The sequence below is a fragment of the Nicotiana sylvestris genome, chromosome 9 (genome assembly GCF_000393655.2).
Source record: "Nicotiana sylvestris chromosome 9, ASM39365v2, whole genome shotgun sequence".
In the NCBI taxonomy this organism is placed as follows: domain Eukaryota; kingdom Viridiplantae; phylum Streptophyta; class Magnoliopsida; order Solanales; family Solanaceae; genus Nicotiana; species Nicotiana sylvestris.
The window spans coordinates 75,388,604-75,394,603 of NC_091065.1; positions in this window are offsets into that span (position 1 = coordinate 75,388,604).

Sequence of the window (6,000 nt, forward strand, 5' to 3'; positions counted from 1 at the left end):
CCAATACCCTTAACACCTTTCTTAAAAAAACCTAGGGACCGAATACACAAAAGACCTAGGGGCTAATATGCAAAATACATAAAAATACACCTTTAAACCTAGACCTATGTAATAGGGGTAAGCCTAATCCTCTAGAGGAGAGGAAAAAGACACACAAAAAATAAAGCCTATACACTCTGCAAAAAGCTGAGCGCCGCAAAAACAGTACGACCGCCCCTTCCACGGACGTTTTCTTCATAACGGACCCACCAGCTCCTCCCTTCACCACCGAACTCGCCTGAAAACGCACACGCACCAACGACCACCTCCCTTCCTCAACCACGCTGCCGGCGACGTTGTTCAGTTCAAACAACCACAGCCCCCACCTCCGTCGGAGTCTGGTAAACCAGCAGCCATGGCTTGAAACCACCATGAAACACCGGTAACATCACCTTAGCTCCTCCCTTAGACCATCAAAACACCACCCAAAATGGCCATGAAAATCGCTTCTGAAGCTTGATGGGTTACAGTCCAAAACCAACAGTGAAGATCCAATATTTTCAGCCGGAGTTTAAAGCGGAGTTCGAGAGGTCCTTTTCGAGTTCATGACGAGGTTTCCGGCATAGTCAGATTTTGTGTTCAATCTTATCGGCATATGTTCTCACTTTTCTTTGTAAGCCGACTGGAGGTTCCTATTTGGCATATTCATAAAGCTTGAAAAAAGAAAGGTTCATGTTTCACTTTCATGTCATTCCATTACCGTGCTTATTAATACCTGCTTTTGTCTTGTGAAGTTCATGTACTGTTTGTTGAGCTTTCGTTTTAATTGATTGATTTCTTGCTTAATTAAGAAGATTTCTCTTACTCGTGTGTTTATGTCATTCTCACGTTAAGGTTACATGTAAAAAATGAATAGTTTAAGTTTTTGGTAAATAATTTGTTTAAGGCAATTTTCGGTATGTGAGGATGATTTAGATAAATCAATTTCCATTTCTGTCTAGTTGTGATTTGGAAAGTAACGTGTGGGGAAAGAAAATTTTGAAAGTTTTTTTTTATTACGTTGTATCTTTTAGTTTTTTAACAATTAAGTCGTACCTTCCCTCTACAAAAAATTTTCCATAACTCATGGCCCTTAATTAATTTTAACTCTTTAGAAATCGAGGTGTGCCATTAGCTGAATTTTCCATGGCCCTCGCAAAGTTGAAAGTGCATAGTTGCTTTAGCCGCGTAATTTAAATTAATTTCCTTAAACTCGGGTGTGCATTTATGTGACCCAAATTCAAATCTCAAAAATATTAGATAAAATGTGTCGTGGACCGTGGGTGCATTTATGTGACGTGGTTCAAGACGTGTTTTAGATGACGTTGAATCTTCCTAAAAAATAATTAAATAAGAAGCGGTTATAAAGTTTAAAATTGCACCATAGGCTAAAACATGTACTAAAATTAGATATCAGGCCAATTATAACAGTAGAGCGACTGTACTAGAACCACGGAACCCGGGAATGCCTAACACCTTCTCCCGGGTTAACAGAATTCCTTACCCGAATTTCTATGTTCGCAGACTGTAATACAGAGTCAATCTTTTCCTCGATTCGGGATTTGAACCGGTGACTTGGGACGCTATAAAATTCCCAAGTGGCGACTCTGAATATTTTAAATAAAAATAATCTCATTTCGATTGTCACTTTAAGTTGGAAAAAACTCCCTTATACATCCTTTTTCAGGGTGTAGGTAAAAAAGGAGATGTGACAGCTCTGGCGACTCTACTGGGGATCAAACCCAGAATCTCTGGTTCAGGGTTCAGAATTCGAGCTTAGATGAATTGTTATATTTGGCTTTGTTTGTTATCTGATTTTATTACATGTTTGGGCCTAATGTGCAAAATGTTGCTTTTTATCGCTTTGATATTATTTGAACTGTATATATAAACTGTTACGAAACCCCTCTTTTCTCTCTCCTGAGGAGTGCACGCTGGCCGTGACTTCTTTCTGTTTGTGTCATATCCCAAATAGAACGAGGTTCAGACAAGTTGCAAAGCCGGATGATCTTTTGGTTACCGGTACGTAGCCCCCCCCTCGGCTCGAGTTGTTCGCTCGGGTAAGCCAGGTCTAGAACAAATAAACCCAGGTTTTTAAACCTAGAATAACTCAGCCTCATATCAGATCCCTAGTAGGAACGTTTGTTTGCATCATGTGCACTTGACTTAGGGGACTCAACACAGGGGTTGAGTCCGTCTAGGACAGGTGTACCCAAAAATTAAAAGACCATCTTGATGCACCTTACGTGCTACTTGCGTCTCTGTCTGTTTCGGCTTGCATGTTGACTGGCTTCTAGAATAGGGAAAGAAAATGAAAAAAAAAAAGAAAATCAAAAAAAAAAAGGAGAAAGAAGAAAAAAGAAACAAAAAGTGAGAGGTAGGTATTGAGAAAATTCTGAAAATTTGCCAAAATTCTGGAAAAAAAAAAGTTATTTCAAAACGAGCCAAAATTTTCAAGTGTCATGTTTTCCTGTTCCGTCAAAACTGGGCGAACTACGCGAGTCTGATTCTTACCGGATGTGAGATACGTAGGCAAACCTCATCGGTTCCGGCCCATAATTTTCAAAAAATCCAAAAATATTTTCCTTTACTTCCTCTCTAGAAAAGTCTTTTTTTTGAGACTTCAATTTTCAAAAAATCCAAAAATATTTTCCGCTACTTGCTTTAGAAAGCCTTCTTTTAGACCCTAATTGTTTTTTAAAAAAATATACAAAAATATTTTCTTTTAATTTCTTCCAAAAATCCAAAAATATTTTCATTCTTCTTTCAAAATTGAAAAGAAAGTTCAAAATTCAAAAATATTTTCTTTCCTTTTTAGAAGCATTTCTTTCATAAATTCAAAAATATTTTCTTTGTTCTTTAGAAGTTTTTCTTTCGAAATTCGAAAAGAAACAACAAATCGAAATCCAAAAAAATATTTTCTTTCTTCTTTATAAGTCTTTCTTTGAAAATAAATAAAAAAGAGTTAGTTTATTTACTTTATTCTTAATCTTCCCGAACTACGCAAGATCTGATTCATGTTCCCACATGATACGTAGGCAACCCACATCAGGTTCGATCAACCATTAAAAAGAAAAATGAAAAAAAATGAAAAAAAAGAACAAAAAACGAAAAACATAATGAAAAATATTGATAATAATAAGGACCGACTGAGTCCATTCTAACATGTTTTGTTTTGAATTGTGAAGAAAGTTGAGGTGGTCGGTTTGTGGTAAGCTGGAAACACAAAATCGAAGGAAAAATGATAACTGACATCGAAGCTGTTACAAGTGCTCAAGAGACTCAGGGTCAGAGGGTTCAACAAGAGTCTATTGTGTTTGAGAAAAACAGAATGCTGAAACAACAAATAACCAAAATGTGTCAAGCATGGGTCAGTGGTCAAGGACAATCTCGTCATGAGTCACAATTTGCTACACAGCAAGAGCAATACCACTCTCCTAAGTACCTCTCGTACTCGTTTGATCTTCCTGCAAACATTGAGAAGCCTGCCCGAAAGATGATACAGGAAGAAATGACCCAAAGAGTGAAAAGCTTAGAACAACGGTTGAAAAACATGCAAGGGTTGGCCGGTCAAAAGAGTGTTGCCTTCAAAGATCTATGTATGTTCCCCTATGTCCACTTGCCGCCTGGTTTCAAGACTCCCAAATTTGAAAATTATGATGGACATGGAGATCACATAGCCCACCTGAAAAGGTATTGCAATCAATTGAGAGGTGTGGGAAGAAATGAAGAATTGTTGATGGCTTATTTTGGGGAAAGACTTACGGGAGTAGCCTATGAATGGTTTATGGATCAAGACACGTCTCGCTGGTATGTCTGGGATGACATGACACAGGCCTTTGTCAAACAGTTCCAATACAACATTGACATTTCCCCAAACCGCATTTCCCTTTCAAATCTGAAGAAGAAACCAAGTGAAAGTTTCATGGAACATGCCATTAAATGGAGAGAGCAAGCAGCTCGAGTTAAGCCACCCATGGATGACCACGAGCTAATCATTGTCTTCCTTCAAGCGCAAGAGCCAGATTACTTTCAAAACATGATGTCCGCAGTTGGAAAATCCTTCTCGGAAGCAATCAAAATGGGAGAAATGGTAGAGAATGGTCTTAAGACATGCAAAATTATAAGTCAAGCAGTTCTTAAAGCCGCAACTCAGGTTGTCCAGGTTGAATCTGATAATTTTAGTGACACAAAGGAGAAGGATGAAGAAATCATGATGACAACAGGGTCGAGAAGAGGTCACAAGAGAGCACCTCAAAGGTATGCGCAACCTCATCAGGTTTCCCATGACTCCCCTGAGCATAACTATCCACCTCAGAACTCATAATACCCTGTTGCTCCACCTCAGTATGTCATCCAACCACCAAAACACCCTAGAAGGCGAGCACGAGCATCACAAAATCTCTATCAGCCTTCACAAAATTTGCAAGCGCCCTATAACCCACATCCCTGTCAGGGGTATAGAAGGGAACAAACGTTGAAAGATAATTTTATACTAATAGGAGAGTCATATGCAAGCTTATTTGAGAAGTTAAAGAATCATGACATGATTGCACCCATTCCTCCAAATCGTGTGGACCCACGTGCCAGGAGCTTTGACCCATCTAAAAGGTGTGAATACCATTCTAATGCCCAGGGGCACAATGTTGAAAGTTGTCGGGATTTGAAAAGAGAAATAGAAAGGATGATCCAGGAAAACCTGATTGTGATCCAAGGTAGTGACATCCAGAATATCGCGCAGAATCTTTTACCTGCACATCATGATGCACACTTTGTGGGGATGATGCCTGGTGACATGGAGTATGAGAATTCTCTCGAGAATTTGCTAACTGAAGTTAATGATTTTGAAATTTGAGAAGGCTCTGCTGATTCTGATGAGCAAATTTGTGGCTAAATATCAAGCCTAGCAATTGAAAAGTCATTCCCTCCTCACTAGGAAGGAATCTTGGTAGCTTGTTTTGATATTTTTTCTATTATCTAGGTTATTTCAGGGTTGTGATTCAGATTTTATTTATTTTATTGAGTCAAATCCTTCCATCCCTCCATTCTGTTTATGTGAGTCTTGTCTGTTTGTTCTGTTACTATTTTCATTATTCGGGTTATTTTAGGGTTGTAACTCGTATTTTAGGTTGCTTGTTAGTTGTAAAACCCTTTCATCCTTTACTCAATAAAATACAGTTTGTCCTTTTGAGTCATTCTGTTCCTAGTTCTTTTGTCGCTAGTTCTCATGACATGACATGCATGCGTAAATTTTGGTCAGATCTTAGGAACTAATTTAATCTGGAATTGGATAACTAAAAAATACATTTGAGGATGAATAAAGAGTTGGAATACTTTGGAACTAATATCGAGTAAAATTTACTTTCAAATCATTGTGAAGATCGGGCTTGAGGATGTTTAATCAATTGAAGTTTGTTGGAAAGTTTGTCACTAAGGGATGAAAAAATGTCTTGTGACCACGACACACCAAGAAGACAGACATTTTTGTCAATGCCGTGATTGCGAAAGGATACTATGTTTAGCGTTCTCAAGGTTGAGAGGCCCTTTTTATGCTACCCAAACACTTTATACCCCTTGTCACCCCTTTTGAGCCTGTGTTATTTTCTTTGACTACCCTCTTTTGGAATCAAGTTTAGAGTTAAAAAAAAAGAGGAGAAAAAAAAGAAAAAAAGTCCATGCCCTAAGAGTACAAACTGGGGCAGCTCTTTGAAAGTTCAAGTGAAAAAAAAAAAGAAAGAAAAAGAAAAAAGAACTGTCGAAGGTCCATGCCCTCAAAAAATAGAAGCTAGGGCAAATAAAAAGGGAAAAAGAAAAAAAAAGAGAAGAAAAAGAAAAGAAAAAAAAAAGAAAAAAAAAAGAAAAAAAAGAAGAACAGAAAGAAAGATGAAAAACAGTTTAGGTCAGATGTTTGAACTACGTTAGACCTGATTCTTTAAAATAAGGATACGTAAGCAGCCTCACGGTTCGGTCCAACCAAATAAG